The following is an 18080-nucleotide window of genomic DNA, read 5'->3' on the forward strand; positions in this document are numbered from 1 at the left end:
AATATTTGTATTAATTAGATGAGATTCAAATTGATGCTTATAAACTACCTGTTTAAAAAAAAAAAAGCGTCATTTTAACTCTCTTCATGAACCAATACAGAATAAAAAGTAAAGAAAAGTGAAAAAATATAAAACTTTCTTAATGAGTCTCATAATCTTGAAGATAAATAATGGAAATACATTTTTTTGGCTTAGTGGAAATGACTGTGCGAACGTTGTGGGGCTTTGTCTTGCTTTTGATTGGGGGATTATAAAATGGTTATCAACAAGGCAGAAATCAGATCTAATGTGGTAGCATTGAATTAGATATGCAAGTTCAGACAAGAGAGACTCCTCCCTCTGTCTGCACCTGGCTGGTATTATTAGGGGCTGTGGAGAATGCAGAAATGCAGCAGAGACAAACAGGAGCCAAGCAGTAAATTGACCCACTCATCTCCCTGCTGGAACTCTCCCAAAGAGCTTTTATTTTATGCAATAAACACCTCCATTGCTCACTTGAAGGTCAAGTGACTGACGATGTCTCACCACTTCCCAGCCCCTCAGTACTTAAGAATTTCCAAGTTATGTTATCTTTTCCTTTTCCCTTCACATCATCAGCTTTTCTCTTTTAGCAGAAGCAGCCATCAGAAAACTATGGCTACAAATAACAGTCTATAAAAGTCCATAGATAGTCCATTCTTACAAATTTCAATCTAACACTGTAGGCAATAAATCAATGCTTTGCCCTTATGTAGCATCATTTATCAGCAATGTCAAAGTTCCACAGCAACATTAGCCTCCTGTAAAGAGGAATCTGAACCCCTAGGGACACTCTTGGGAGACTGCAAGGACAACATTCATGGAATTGAATTCATGCGAAATAAAAAGCAAACTTGGATTCTCACCTCCTCTCATTCCTCTTTCAGGTGACATGCACCACTTGAAGAACAGAAAGGGAACAACCTTCATGTATCTTCAATGAGAAAAAAGTTTCCTTATGTATTTCTTTACAGGACAGCCAAGTAACAGGCAGAACAATTATAACTTTTGACAGTCCTTGTGAAGTGGAAATGGATATCTATATGCAAATCACCAAGATAATGCCTGGATCTGAAGTAAAACTAGAAGTCACAAACTCTAACATTTGGACAGTAGCTATACCCCATTTCCCAATTATCCTATCCCACCATGTGCTGTGTATAATATAAAAGTGGGACATGGTATGATAAAAGGGAAGTGTGGCTTTCAACCAGCCACTCTAAAGACATGGATAAGACCACTGAGGATTTTCTCAGGACAGTAAGAAATACAGAGCTAATGTGTGGCACCTCTCTTCCAGGGACCACTGTAAAAGCAGAGACTACCAACTACAGTCTGGAGAGGAAGAGGGACTGGTTTGCTGAAGGCCACCCAAGAATCACAGCACTTATTCAAGGGTCCAACAATGGGACTGCACTGTTGTGGTTTAACCCCAGCCAGCAACTAAGCACCACGCAGGCGCTCACTCACTCCCCCCCCCACCCGGCGGGATGGGGGAGAAAATCAGGAAAAGAAGTAAAACTCATGGGTTGAGATAAGAACGGTTTAATAGAACAGAAAAGAAGAAACTAGTAATGATAATGATAACACTAATAAAATGACAACAGCAATAATGAAAGGATTGGAATGTACAAATGATGCACAATGCAGTTGCTCACCACCCACCGATCGACACCCAGCTAGTCCCCGAGCAGCGATTCCCCCCACCCCCATTCCCCCCAGTTCCTATACTAGATGTGACGCCACATGGTATGGAATACCCTGTTGGCCACTTTGGGTCAGGTGCCCTGGCTGTGTCCTGTGCCAACTTCTTGTGCCCCTCCAGCTTTCTCGCTGGCTGGGCATGAGAAGCTGAAAAATCCTTGACTTTAGTCTAAACACTACTGAGCAACAACTGAAAACATCAGTGTTATCCACATTCTTCTCATACTGAACTCAAAACATAGCACTGTACCAGCTACTAGGAAGACAATCAACTCTATCCCAGCTGAAACCAGGACACTTCCACTTACATTACCACTGAGTTCACCAAAACATACAAGTGTTCTAAGTGCTGAAGATACAAATTTATGAGAACTACAACTACATGAACACAGTAAGAGTTCCCTAGACTCATAAATACTAAATACCAAACATCATTGCTTTGTGCATGTGCAAATTGAGAAGGTGCTTAAATAAGTGTCTCCTGTTAGTTATCTCTGACACTTTCAAATAAATAGCCATTTATTTAATGTCCCATAATCATGCCTCATAAGTTTTACTTACTCGTTATAACTTATTAAATTTTTGTACAATATTATCTTGGCACTGTGAGAGCAAGGTTAGATTGAATCATAAGTCAAAATATATACTCCTTACAGCTACCTGTGGTGCACACAGTAAGTGTTCCATTAACATTAAGCCAAGTTGACAGTGCTTCCGATTTTCCTGTATGAAGGTAGAGAATTTCGTGATGACTCCAAAGTAATGCAACAGAAGAAATCAAAGGGGAGAAATACGACGAGTACTTGTTTGCATGTTTGTCTGTGTTCATTTTTTCAGTAGCAGTTCCTTCACAAACCATATGTCCTTAAAAGAGGTCACCAATAAAGAGCATGTCCCTCCACCTTGTCATTGCAAATATCCGTATACCTAACACAGAGCACTGGAAGTGCATTTGACTGCTACAGTACAGCTTCCCCTCCCTCTCCACCTCCCACCAACACTGCAATAGGTTAACCGAAGCTGCGGTCTATTAATCTTATTTAATCTCTCACCTGTCTGCCTGCTGTTCTGAGTTACAGGGTTAAATATATAATCTGGATGTGTTTACTGTATTCAGTTTTAGAAAGGTGGTCTGGATTCTTCTTAATTGTTCCTTCAGCAATACTACCAGTGATAAGAATCACACTTGGCCTTCCAGTCTAGTCAGAAGAAATTAGTGAATGATCAATTTATGCAAAGGTATTTTTTGTTGCTGCTAATATGAAAGAACTCATTAGCATTCTAATAATGCTCTTAGATATTCCAGAAAATAGAGCACATCTGCCTCAGAAAAGAAACCTGTTTTTGTTTTTTTTTTAAGAACATAGTTGCAGAATAACCTGTAAGATACGCAAGGAGAGATTTCTGCTAAGAGGAACGTGATGCAGATTCTGCCAGCAGAGAAAGACTCCATTTCAGCTGACACAGTGTAGCTTCTGCCAATGGATCATAAGGGTCCTGGACTTAGAAACAATTGCAGCAAAATGCAATATACACATACTGTCCAGCAAATGAATAGATGGAGGGATCTATACCTGCCCTTGTATCAATCCTGCCTTTGATTGATCTGCATCTCAAAGTTGCCACTTCATGAATTTCACAATTAAGGATTTAACTTGTTCTTTGAATGTGCAGTTAAGTTTCTTGCTGATGTTGCTGTAGACGTTGTTCCTCTAGTTTCCACTTGTGAACAAAGTTCCTTCCCCTTGTTTCAGGTAAGGAGTCTTAGGCATCAGAGAAACTTTCTGGGAGCAGGAATCAGCCTTATAGAAGCTAAAAGTGAACATACTTTCTGGTAGCATTGGGTTTGTATTTATACTATTGTGGCAACGAGACTTTTTCTGTCTTCATGGCTTTTTTCCTCCGTGTTCAGAATTTGCTTTTCCATATAACACATCAACATTATTGCTCTTAAGTGATCATCCTTTTTCTCTCTTGACTGATATTTTCAGGGCAATTTGTGCAAAGGCCTCGCTGTGGCCTTGCTGTATGAAGGTATAAAATTGTACCACTGACGATTTCTTTGTGTTTGTATTCCTGGAAAAATAGCTGCTTTGGGAGAGAGACACACTGCTTGAAAAGGATCCTGAAATTGATCCATTGAAATTTTCTGGACATTTTGGATGAACTTGGTGTTAGACTCCATTCCTTTGTCCACCTTGGCACACTTCCTTGTCTGCTAGCTTATTTTTCCAGAAAAAGAGAATATCAGATTTCACCCCTACTTCTGCTCCCATCCATCATAGTCTCCAATACTACGTTGTACATTCACTGCTTGGACCATTTGGACCTTGTTTATACACCCTGCTCCTTGAGTCTGAATTACTTTCAGCATTATTTTTTTTTAATAACAACAGACAGGATTCCTCCTGTCCTGTAGAAACATCAGTCTTTGGAGATGGGAAACTTCCTGTTTCTGTTAATAGAACTAGGAACTGAAGTTATACTTTGAGCTCAGTGTAATCAATTTGCAACTGATTTTTCAAAGTAATGGTATCCTCATACCTCAGATAACATGCTAACAAAGGACAGAGGGAGATATAAGAAAACACTTGTTTTTAAACATGCACACACACGCAAACTTATCACAGTAACAGAAGAGGAAGAAGGAAAAAAAAGGATTTTGGTGACACTTTGGCTCCCCCTTCTCATTTACACAATTTTCAGTATCATAAACTTCCCTGCAATACAGGAAAAACCCACACTGCAATCTTTTGGAACAATGAAGACATAAAACAAGTTACACTCTGAAACAAATGTTTCTCAGGATAATTACTGCAGCAAATATGTGTAAATTATTGCTTTTTTAGTTCACTAGCAAATGGAAAATACTAAGGGGTTTCTTGTTGACTATCTCCAAAATATTTTTAAAATTGTTTATAAAGATGGTAAAAATAAATTGCTTTGAGATAGGTAAAGGTTTTATTTTAATTTTGGACAGAATAGTTATATTTGAATGGTTACTACAAAACCATTTCTGATATGAAATATCAAAAACCTGTCTTTTTGACATGAATTGTTTGAATTCTGAGGGATCATTATTTCAACAGTTCACTAAATTTAAATTTTCTTTGATGTATCCAGTCTGTAGTTTTGCGACTTGTTCTTTCTTCAGACAAACAAGCAACTAGTTTTAGGTCAATATCATTACTATGGGGAGTAGCAGTAGGTATAGTAATATAATGTGCATATATACATATAATAATGAATATATATAAAATATATAAACTAACTGTTATTTCTTTATTAATATTTATTATGCTACTTAATATATTAATGTGATATACTAGAATGCTCTACTATTTCTTTTAAATAATAGGTAGGTAGTTTATATACTACTTAGGACTGTTCCTAAAAACAAATGACCCCAGCACCCAATTTTTGGACTACTATTTGACTCAAAAACCCCATGAAAGCTGCATTAAAAAAAAAAAAAAAAAGAAAGAAAAAACAGGAAATGTCCATTTGTGGGTAAAGATCAGCTGAAAAGTAACGTAGAGCAAAAGAAACATGTTTTAATGGCAAGAAGAATTGCTCAGAAAGAAAGAGGTCAACACACATTTTGGACAGGAAACTTTCTGGAGGTGATAATTTCATGGACCCATAGGAAGGGAAAAGGAACAATTCAAAATTTGTTTTTTCCTCATAAAATTTTTGTTCCTATCTGACAGTTTGGGTAAAGAACTTCAATGCACACCATTTCCTATCCATATCACTAGTATGTTTTGCCATTGACATAGATAATTGCTTGAAAAAATTATGTTTAATGTTGATTAGAAAATAAATATAATAGCAACTATAAAATCATTCTGGTTGGGAGGGACCTGAAAGAGTCAGATATTCCAATTTCTGCTCAGAGCAGGGTCAGCTGTGAGGTCACACCAGGTTGCTTAATATTTTCTCCAGTCCAGTCCTCATAAGCCTCCAAGGATGGAGATCCCACAGCCTCACTGGACAACCTGTTCTGTTGCTCCACTTTATCAATGTCTTTCTTGTGCTGCAGTTCTCAAACCTGGATACAGTGTTCCTGATACGGTCTAACCAAGTGCCAAGTAAAAATCACTCTCAGTTGTACCTGTGCTATACTCTGTTTTGCACAGCCCAGGGTGCTGCTAGCCTGCCTTGCTGTCAGGGCACACTGCTGGCTGCTGTTTAGCCCACTGTCCAGCAGCACTGTCCTCCAGATCCTGTTCAGCAGATCTGCTCCCCAGCTCATCAAACCCCAGCCCATACTGTTGCAGGGGGTTAGTCTGTCCAAGGTACAGGACCTTGCATTTGTCCTTCAGGAGTTCTTTATTGGCCCATTCCTCCAGCCTGTCTAGGTCCCTCTGAAAGGCAACTCTGCCCTCGAGTACATTGACTGCACCCCCCAGTTTGGTGTCATCTGCAAATTTGGTGAGGGTGCCCTCCATGTTTTCCTTCAGGTCACTGATAAAGATATTGAACAGGAGAATTCCCAGCATAGACCCCTCAGGTACTCCACTTGTAACCAGCCTGCAGGTACAGCACCAACCATAAACGGCTCTCTGTTTAGCCTGACAATCCAGCTGTCTGGTAGTTAATCCATCTACACCATAATGTCCTGACTTAGATACTGTACTAAAGCTGTACTAAAACCAAAGTAGCCAATGTCCACTGCCTTCCCTTAATTCACAGATCTAGTTATTTCATCATAGAAGACAGTCACCAGGTTGGTCAGGCATAGTTTATCCTGTTTAATCCATGCTAGCTACTCTCAATCACCTTCCTCTATTTTATGAGCCCAGGAGTGGCTTCCAAGAGGACTTGCTAGACAATTTCTCCAGCACCTGAGGTGAGGTTGACTGGCCAGAAGATCCTTTGATTATTTTTTCAGCCTTTTGTGAATATGGGTAGAACATCTGCCTTTCTTTGTTCATTGGGACATTGCCTGATGTTCAAAGTCTTTCAAAAATGCTTGAAAACAGCTTCATAATGTCATTAACCAGATCTCTCAGCACTCTCAGAGTGTCTCATGGGGAATTCTCAAGGGACACATGGCTCAGTTCTCTTCCACTGCTGGAAGCTCTTCTACTCCTTTCGCAGGAGCAAAGGCCTGGGAAAATTTGTTGGCAAAAACCAAGGCAGAGTGGGCATTAAGAACCTTAGCTTTATCTGTGTCTGCTGGCACTAAATTAGCTGCCCCATTCATCTGCAGGGCTACAATGAATGAAACCTCCTAACCACCAGCTCCACTTAATGAAGGGATATAATACTGCCCACAGGCAAATAATTAAAAAGCAGCAAGAATAACAGCCCCAGATACTCCCTCTGCAATTCCATTTTAATTTTTTTAAATGATCAGGATAAAACATAGAAACTTTTCTTTAACTACTAATGATAGGACAAGTTTTCTCAAATGTTCCTCCAATGTGTCTCGTTCCAGGCCTTTAGAAATCTTTTAATAGCTAAGGGAGTTGATTCTTTGGGCTTTTAGGTCTTGGATCATTTGGCTAATTATTGCAGTCTCAATTTCTGTGATGTCTAGGCTGAACTGAACTCACTAACTCTTCTTGCATATGCTAATGAAAAAGTGGGTAAGCGAAATGCCAAAATGATATTAACATAATATATTAACTAAAGAGATAGAGGAATGTTTGCAAAGTCCACCAGAATTCCCTCTTTCTCTATCAAAACTGAAAAATGAGTGAGAGTAACTGCAGACATTCTTAATGTGAGTGTAAGAGCAACATATGATCCCTCTCTTTGACTTTAGAAGGACTTCCTACGTTTCAGGTACTATTCTGACACTCTTTTTGAAAAGGGGAAATGGGTGTTGGTATCTGTCAAATCGCCTTTATTCATGGTACCAAACTGAACATTCACAGTCATAAGATCTTTTCATTTTCTTCTCATATCAAAACTGAAATAGCAACTGTTTTAATCACAAAGACTACAGTATACAATGTTTTTTTCCAGATTCTTGTGGCTGAAGCTTAATGGAGTGCCAAGACACTTCCTAGTTTTCATTTAAAGAATGCACAGCTTTATGGTCTCCAGAGTTAGGAAGAGTTCTCAAAAACAAACAAGACAGGTTACAGAGGGGGAGATGAAAAAGGATGGATGAGCCACTCACCTTTATTTAACCTAATGATTTTTAGGTCAGTGATAAAACTTCTTTTGGGCTGACTCATGAATTTTGAAAGCTTGAGGTTAGCAATACTGACACTGACATAAGTGTCTATCACTGGCTTTCCTGAGATGAATGGAAAGGGAGCTACCATTTTAAGCCTCCTGCAACTTCAGTTAGGCATCTCTGGCGGAATAATTCCTCCTGATTTTTTTTTTGTAAACAGCTAAACCTTTTTTTAAGTGTATTTGTGTTTTCAAGTCATCTAATCATAGTGTTGTTATTTACACACAGTAACTTTTGAAATCCTTACATGTAGTTAACTAAAGTCTGCTGTAAACTGGCTGGTTTTACACTTACTCCTATGCATTCAGTGTTTCTGGAGCTACATGCTGAAGGGTGTAACTTTTGAGACTTTTGTAGTTCTGCACGGCTTGTACATCCTGCACCTTCCACATGTTCTGAGGAAATTGTACCAGAAAGGTCTTAAAGATACTCTGCAGTAGATTTCAAACTCGGAGCTTGTATTCTGTATTTTAAACTCTTTAGAAGCTTTTAAAGTACCATGCAACATATGCATGCAAAAATAACTACAAAATATGTTTAGACTTATCATAGCAAATGCCTAACACTTCCCATCATGCAGAACAACCTGCCAGCATTCCCATGAGGTTGTTACTTTTCCTACTATGAGGAAATGTAACCAGTTTTTCTGCTGGAAGAACTATTCCATATTGAAAGCTTACTGGATGTGAAATTTACAAAAACATTCACTTAAAAAAATATAAAAATCATGAGTAAGGTCTATTAATACAGAAGACTGGAACATAAAAAAGGTAACAATCCTGATTAAAACCCAGGGCCTACTGAATACGTTACCCATTTTCTTAGCATAGTCAGCGGCAAATCCTCTATCAAGGACATACAGAGATATTAAATGTACAGCAAACCTCCTTCTGACTTGTCTTACTAGGTTCTAACATTGAACAACTTCAGGAGTTTTCAGAATTGAAAAACCATGAAAATCATTCTCCTAAGAAAACATTCCTTCTTCTTCACTATATCATATTCATTGTGGGCCTTTTTATAAATGCAGGAAGCACTGAAAAATCCCAGAGGGGAGCCAAATGATCCTACTGCCTGTCCTAATTAGGTCTTTTCAAAACTGGATTCCTCTGCCTTCATTTTCTTCATTTACTGGTTATGAAGCTACGGTGCTTATTTTGTAAGGACTGCTATGGGGACTGCATTTAAATATATTGCTTTTACAGAATGTTCCTCTTTCCTTGTTTTCTTCTTGTTTCTGGTAGTGCTTTTGATTTGCCTTTGATCATGTCTTGAATTTTAAGGGGATACACTATTAGTCATGAGAGACAGGCACTGCAGTAAACTTGTTGGATGCTATTTGGTTCGGAGTCTACAGTGTGATGATCTTGTTAAGCACACGGGTATTCATAGGTAACGCTTTAAATAAGATTATGAGGCTAAACTCCTCTTGATGGTGAGAGAGAAGTAGAAATAGTGCACTTCCTTGTTCTCACAGCCTGGAGCTTTGAACTGGATTAATTCTTAACACAAATTGGGCAAGTTCAGAAGTTTAACTTCCAAGTTAACTCTTAAATGATATCTACCGTCTGTAGGTTTTAAGGCCTCAGGCTAAGTTGTAATGCAGTCTGACAGAAGACCAAGACAACACCCTTTCTGCTAGTTCCTGCGTGCTATGCTACAGACAGTGAATATCTGCATCAATATACACTTACCACAGGGTCATCTTTTCTAAAAGCTTTAAGTCATGAAGCTGAAAGACACTTTTTTTTTCCTTTGTAAATCCATATCTGACATTTCTTCTCCTGTACGACTGGCTGACAGACACCTTACCTAGCTAAGCAATAGCCCTCTCTCCTCCCACAAGCATGCTTACATCTCAAGAAGAAAAGAAAAACAGTTGTGCATCACATATCTACCATTCATCCACCGCTATAAACTAAATGGCTGGCTGAGCAAAGAGCAGACCTGAATTCTCCAATGGAACCCCACTCAAACCTTTCCTCTGATGCCCTAAGCTACCAGAAGGATACAGACATGACTCGATTATAGACTTAACTACTCTGCATTCAGCGCTTGCTGTGGTGCTAGGCTGGGGAACTCAAGCCTGAAGCCAAGGGTAAGACATTGTTATGGCCAGTGGACTTTGAATTGTTGCGTCTCTTCTTCGCTTCCCTGCCTTGCGAAGAGTGTGACAATGATGCTCCATGCCATAAGAAGGAACGGCAGGTGAAGCTGCTTTGAGGAATCTTTAGTTGATACGAATGGCTGAATAGGACCCTGGCTAATCTGGAAAGTAGGATTTACAAAGGTAGCACTTGTTATGTTCGTGCCCCCTTTTCTGTATTGTCCTTATGCTTAGAAACAAGTGTGACTACAAACGTGATATTCAAAAGAAAGCAGGACTCCAGAAAGAAATTTTTAATATGTTGGCATATGTGCGAAAATCTTTTTTACTGTGTAGTGTGTAAATGTTTACATGCTTTATGGACATAATGTTGAACACCACTAAAATATCCTTTTTCATTTTCTCATTTTTATTGTAATGATGAACTTTATGGAAAAGCCACAAAGCAAAGCAAAAGAAAACAAAAACTTGATGAGGTGCTGTTATACTTGGAGTTTCATATCTGTCCAGATGAGATTAATGGACCTGCCTTGGCTCATGTATTACTCTCCCTAGCTAACCAGAAACGAAACATCATGTACCTCAACTTAGACTTTATTGTTTTTAATTTGTCGTCTATCTTTGGAAAGGACAGAGAATCAATGTCATTCCAGCAGGATCTACCTTTTGTTTTATGACTGTGAACCCTGGCTAGTCTAGTCTTTGATGAAACACTTCATGTTAAATACTTAGTCAACAGATGAGAGTACGTCTTCTGGGTCTAAGGAACAAATGACATACAGAGAGTAATGAAAGACTATAGGTAGATCTTAAATCATTACTGAGACAGAAATGCTACTATGCTAGAATTTTGACTAGTGAAGAAAAAGTATAAATACTAATATAATGAATCTTCTCTCTTGAATAAGTCCACAATCAGCAGTTGGCTAGTGAACTCCAGCAAACTGATGGCCTTAAATCTCATGGCTTTCTGCTGGTTTTGCCTGGAGGTTCATAGTGAAGGCTGGAAAATACACAGTCATATAGAAACATAGGTACACAAATGTGCATAGGGCAAACATCTATACACAGTGAAAATTATCATCCTTGCAAGCATGAGAACCAACAGACCTTCCAAGCTAATAAGGCAACAACTGCCACCAAATCTCTGCTTTGTAGCTAGGGCTGGGCTGGAAAAGAAAGGTGGCTTCTGTGCATATAATAAGGTGGAGAACAGTTGAAGAGAAGGACTAGGACAATAGGAACAAAGTGAAGAAGAATGTGAATAAGACCTTAAAGGAACTTGTGAAAGTGGATTTTTTTAATTCCTTGTGAGCAGCAGCAATGCCAAAGGGAAGAACAATTAAATGGAGGCTTGTACTGAGTGCCAAAGAAGTAATTTCTAAGGGCTTCTCTTTTTTTTTTTCATTGAGCATAAGAGAAAGATTTAAATGATACAACCCTTAGGCTCATGAGCTTGGCAAACTTCATTAATTTTTTTGTAAAGGCAGTCTTGCTTTGCCAAATAGATTTCACCAAGCTTTCACAGCTCTTTCTAAACCACTCTAGGAAACAAGAAACCATAAATTAAACCAAAATAATAAAGATATAAATCATAGATTAAACCAAAACAATAGTGGTAGAATTCACAAATAAAATTCAAACTGAAGGCTCTTTGATGGAAGAATTCTAATGCAGACAAGTAATGGAGTTTCTGTTTTCCTGTTTGCATCATTAATTTGTAATAAAACATGAATTAGGAACAGTTTTCTAAAAGTGCCTTCCCCTCTGTTTTGCAATATGAGACTGATTAGGGAATGTAATCTGTCAAATGCTTTCCTTTTAAAGATCTGCTGCTTCTGGCTTGCATTTGAAGTAAAAGTAATTTGTGAAGAACTGCTACGCAGTCTAGATGCATACTGTTATTTTTGTGTACAATGATTTTTCCCCCTGCTGTCCTATTTCATTTAACAAAGCAGTGCATTGTCTTTTAGATTTACAGAATAAAAGTGTACTCCTTTACTCCTAAATTGAGGAGGTCAGCAGGTGCGTATCAAGCCCTTTTTTCCCATTTGCCAGTCAAACCACACTATGAGTATTTTGTTAATCTCAGTAAAAGTGGCATTCATATTGTTCAAGTTGAAAGTACCGACGTCATCATTATTTTCCCTTTCTGCCTTCCTTGTTATGTTACTACAACATTAACCCTCTCCCCAAGGCTTTTGAAAGCAAACTGGAGTAAGTCACATCAAGCATGGCATGGTGCGTGTTGTGTCTGTGCAGAATTCAGTATTCTCTGCTTCATTGTGACTAACATTTTCTCGCAAGATTCCTATTGTAAGCATCCTTTCTGACAGTCCAAAAGTAATCAGAAAGATTTGTCCATTCCCATTAGACCTGCATGGAGGGAAATAACAGCATCAGAGTTGAATTATGGGGGAAAAGAGGAATGGAATCAGAAAGTGCTGGTTTCATTAGTATCTTCTTGTAAAAAGAGAAAGGCTACTATATACAATTGTTAATACAGAAATAGACATGGAATGATGCCATACATCAAATGGCATTACTTACATCTACTTAGGAACAATGCTACTAATAAAATAAACCTGAATAAAACCCTTTTATGGGTTATTCAGATAAAAAGGCCTGATTCACTGAAGCTTAAAAAAGAGAGAGTAAAAGGGTTTTTTTAAGAAAAGGAGATTGAGAATGATGCCTTACTTGTCTTCACAAGACAGCAGAGCAATGACTTGATATGGAAAGTGTTTCATCTGGAACAGATCTTTTTCAGAAAAGCAAAGACTTTTAATTGTACTGTAGAGTCTATCTAAGAAAGAGCAGGCAAGCTGAAGAGACTGCGTCCACACTAAAAAGCAACTTATAGAAAGAACAATTATGAAGCGGATTTAAAGAGATTAAAAAAAAATAATAATCTTTGTCTATTCAGGCTACTCTTCTCAAAACTGAAGGCTCATAATTCTTTTTTTTTTTTCCCTTTATATTAATTACTGTTGAGATTAATTTAAATTGTGCTGCTTAGCTATTAGCACCAGTGTGATGTACCCTTATGTGCTGCAAGGCCACCAGTGGAGTGCTCTCTGCTCCTGTCCCCAGTTTTTCCCCTGTGCAATGCTATCAGCACTCAAAAGGTACATTGTTTTGCACCCATCTACACAACATGAAATTCATCTTGGTCTCTGCTCTGGGTAGCTCATAAAGAGTTAAATTTTTTGAAGAAAAACATTGAGATTATTAAAACAGTTTCTTATAGAAATTATTCACAAAAAAATGAGACCTATTGTAAAATGTAAGGATTAATTTATTAATCAGAGCTTTCTGAACTCTCACATTAAGCAGCTTTGTTATGCTAATTCCCTTATAAATGAATAATGGACTTATTCTCCCATTATTGCCTATCATTTTAAAAGGCCCATTTAGAAAATGAAGATGTTCCTTTTGCTTGAAAATTGTGATGTGTTTTATGGCACAAGTTTTTTAAATTGAATATTTGCTCCCTCTACCCTTCTGTTCCCCCCCTGCCCAGCTTGTACTCGTCAGTCAATGTTCAAATCAAACACAGCCATAACCATTTGTCGTAGAGATGCATAGTGTGTGGAAAGAAAGCACAGTGGAGACAACGGGCTTTGAGAACAGAGATCCAAATCTACAAAGCTATTTACTTCTCACATATCTGTGGATGTAGCCTTAGGTCCTATAGACATTTAAAATCAAATTCTGCTGTGAATAATGGTGTAAAAGAAGAAAGCCAAGATGGTGCAGTTATAGAAACCCAGCAAGATCAGTCACAACATAGGATTTGTGTTATAAAGAAAAAAAGATCTTTATTAGAAGAGCTTAGTTTTGCTACACACTTTCCATGTGGTCTTGGAGATTTCATCTTCTCTTGCTTGTGTATGTATGTACTGTCAGTCAAGCATTAGCCTCAGATCCAAACCTACCCAGCAGTTAAATTTACATCATCAGATCTCTTACACTGAGTTCTGTTGCTTTCTGGGGAAAAGTCCAGGCTAGATTGGTGCCTTGATATATGTTCTCTCTTGTGCACTATGCAGGGATTGAAGAGGAGTGAGGGAAAAGGGTGAACAGCGTTGAACATACTGCAAACAGCTGGCAAGCAGACACACTGACACATTACTGTGTCATACGAGAAGTATTCCTGTTCTGATAATGTGCACCCTTGGTTCATGAACACGAGTTCCCTTGGCCCCAGGTCATGGCTAATATGACTTCTGGAGGGAAAAACCTTGGTATTTGCCATTTACTACATCCCAGAACAGCCTAGCCCATTTACCTTTTCCTTGCACTCTTACGGACATACCACAACATTAGGCCAAAATGGCCTGAGGTCCTTAAGGGTCTCTGCCATTACCTGTGGCAAGGGCAGAAGGGATTTGTGTGTAACCTAAATAGAGGCTGAGTTCAGGCTGCCTGTAATGCAAGTACGAGTAATTGTATCTCCTCTAGAACTTGTAACTCAGGAAAGTATTACCAGTTACATGTGGCCAAACAATCAGCACTGTGGATGAAATCAGAAGATTTGGCTTCCTTAGGCCTATTTTGGAGGACAAAGAAGTCTGGCAGAATGGACATTGTCTTGTGCCTCAATTCCCTATCTGCAAAACAGAAATAATGTTTGCTTTGTTCCCCATTAACAACCAGGGCTGTAAACTGTTCTGAAGCAGAAGTGTTGCTTCTTATGATTTCCTACCACAAGATCTCTTAATACCAACACAAGAATGTCTTGTCTCTTTTTTTAAAGGGTCAATTATGCTGACATGGGTTGAAGGCAGGATAGTGTATTCTACTTCTAACGTACCAGGAGATTAACAGGGAGATATGTTTAGATCTCTCTTCAGATCCATGCCTGGTAGGCCCCATTATCTGGTGTGCTGTTGATATAAATACATTTTTTTGCATAGAATTGAACATGCACTCATGACTTTCAATACCATAAGTAGTAATAAAAATGTAAATGTTTCAGTGGATGATTCTGTAGTAGCCCAATTTTAAATAACAGATCTGTTTTTGCTTAAGAAATTGGTTTCCTAAGAGCAATTGAACTCTACTTAATTTTCCAATTCAGCTGTTCTCTTGCTTTTGTACCTATGAGCTCTTAGTCCCTTAGGGCTGAAAGAATAGTAAAGTCAGTGCAACTTTGGCTTGACTGTGGCAGAAATGTGAACAGTTCATCCTCAACTGGATGTTGCTAAAGCAAGTGAAAACACAAAGAAAATAAGGATAGCTCAGATCACAGTACACATTGTACATTGTTTTGGCTAACAGGCTGTGATCCATAATAACAAGCAGTTAAGTGGTTAAAGCTTAGATAGAATTAGAGTCAGAACACAGCTCTTTTCCAAACTCCAATGCTGCTTAGGCACATTTATCTGTGCTTCACCTATCATTTGGGTAATGAAAAAGAATGACAGAGTTCTGTCATAGGAGTTGGAGTTGAGACTCTTATTGTGACATAAATTCCCTGTTTTTATGTGAGCTCCCAGTGTGACTTCCAATAACTGGGTCTGAGATTTTTCCTCAAGTTACTAAATGAGTGTATGATGGCTTTGCTACCTTATGGTCTGTTTTGAGGACAAGTACATTGAAATCAGGTGGTTTTAAACCACTACCATAATGCTTGTATAGGAAAGAATACTTGTATATCAGGTATTTTTCATTTCCTCCAGCCTTGTTTTTGCAAACATACCAGTATATGAATAATTAGGGTAGCAGAAGAAAAAACAAAGATGTATTCACAATTGGGGCTTAGTTTTAATTTTTAGTGTAGTCTTCTGGGTGAACAAAAAAATAAATCCTTTTTTTCTCCTTTAAACACAAATGGAAGTTCTCATACTAATTCTAATTCTAAGTGACAGGGTCTGCCTGCTGTCAAGAAAAGAGAGGTCTTTGAAAAATAAGCAGAGCTCCTTACTTGAGTGTGGGACTCTAACAGACTCTGGGGGAGAAGTTTACTTTGTTTCCTTTGGATATCAAACCAAAGTGTGATTCAGGGGACCAAACGTATACAACAGATTCCTCACAGAGGAGACATAGAAAGCAATAGATATCTCCAGAAAGTTGAGGGAGAGGGAGAGGGAAAGAGTTCATAGCACTAAGTTACAAGCCAAAGTAGATGGCATGGCCATTTTCCTTCATTTTCATTGATGTTAGTTGTCACTTAGAGCCCTTCTGTGAGAAAACACAAAATGTACAGCTTTGAATGCTCTTCAGGTGGGGGAAAGAGGGAAAAATGCCCTCCAAAATAATCCTGCAGTTGCCTTTTGGGCTATTCCATTCCACAGCTAATCCTTCAGCTGTCAGTTGTGCTCCCTGTAGCCCAGAAATACCAACGCACACTTTTTCTCTTGTCCCTGTGGGCAGCCCTTTTTGCCAGATTTGTCCACACTGGTCCTGCAGTGTTCCAAGGCTGGAAATTTGCTTGTGATTGACCCTGCTCTTTGCTGAGAAGGCTGTCGGAGAGCCACCGCTAGCCATTTGACTGCTTGTGAAACCTTTAATAAGTGAAATGGTGGAACAAACTGGGCCACACTAAAAGTGGAAACAAATTCTATTAGAACTATGTGAAATTAGGTAAATTGACCCTGTACTTTCAACTCCTGGGGCTTTCTAAGTGCTGAACCTCATCTGCTTTGGAACCTGTAACAGGAACAGAGCCAAGCATTTGATCATTATCAATGATTTATGAAACCCACATATTTTCCAGGCAATTATCTGAAAATACTCCTAGGCTGCTGATAGTCTTGTGCCCTTTCCTATTGTCCTTTTTATTTTAGCACTGCTGGTGTGTGCTTTCTTCAATGGAAGTTAAAAATATTCATGTATTTTCCTGACTGCTGTGCTTCTGAATTAAAAAAAAAAAAACCTGCAATATTTCTGATAAGACAGGTGTTCTTGCTTATAAGAATCAAATATAAGTACCCATCTATTCATATTTTTGTAAAGGAAAAGAGAAAAAAATATAAAGGAACATAAAGAGCATAAAAATGAAGGGTATGTTTTCAGTGGGTATGTAAATGAAGGATTTGAAGTTGCGGATTTGGTGAGTTCTGAAGAACAATACAAAGTACTATTTTTTTTCAAAACCCCTACACAGTCACTGTGTCTGTTTTACACCACCACCGTGTGCCGCCAAAGACACAGATAATACATAATGATCACCCCCAGAGCTGGTGTTCTGCCGTAAATTACTGAGGACTTCAGAGGGAAACAGAGGTGCTACAGCAGAGGAGCCAGCATGCACGAACTGTAGGCGAGAATTTAAGGGAGGAAGCAGAGCTCAAGGGAAGCTGGAGAGCTTGTAGGTTCTTGGGTATGCAATATAGAGGGTAAGCCTCATGTTCAGGAAACCACAAAAATACTATATTATGAAGCTAAGCTTTCCTTTTCTTTACTTGATAAGCTTTAGTTTGCAGCTACCATTTTCAAGGAGAGATTTATCCCAAAGCCTTTCAGTTGTGTTTTAGAGTTTGGTTTTTTTTTCTTCTTCTTCTTGGTTTTCTTCCTCTCCTAGCTTCCAGAACAGATTTCTAATACTGTTAGCTTTTGGCTTTTTTTTTTTCTTTTACTATTTAGCAATTATTTTCCCTTCCTCCCCCTCCACACATTTAACATGACTATATTTAAGGATTCTTCAGTCAGACAGCAAGACAGTCTATTGTTACAAGCAGTGTTTGATTTCAGACTATTATATTTTTCAGCTAAAAATATGGACATTTCACATCTCTCTTTTTCCATTTCACTGTGTGGTGTTTCCACCTGCAGGACACAGGGCACTGCCAGCATTTCAGAGTCTGACCTCTTTCTGGCTGATACAGCAAGAAATTTGTTTAGGCTGGCAAAGCAAGAAGAAAAAGCAAAACCAAACTGCATTTCTGGGTCTATTTAGGAGGGCAGGGAATTTAATGCATATTTAGTAACCAGTTAAAAGGATGGTTCATAACAAATAGATCTGTAAATACTGACCGATAAAAAGTCTCTTCCACATGAAGCTGAAAAATATATATTTTTTAAATGGCTGGTGTTATTATGAATATTAGACAT

Source organism: Harpia harpyja, chromosome 5 (assembly GCF_026419915.1).
Source record: "Harpia harpyja isolate bHarHar1 chromosome 5, bHarHar1 primary haplotype, whole genome shotgun sequence".
NCBI lineage: Eukaryota > Metazoa > Chordata > Aves > Accipitriformes > Accipitridae > Harpia > Harpia harpyja.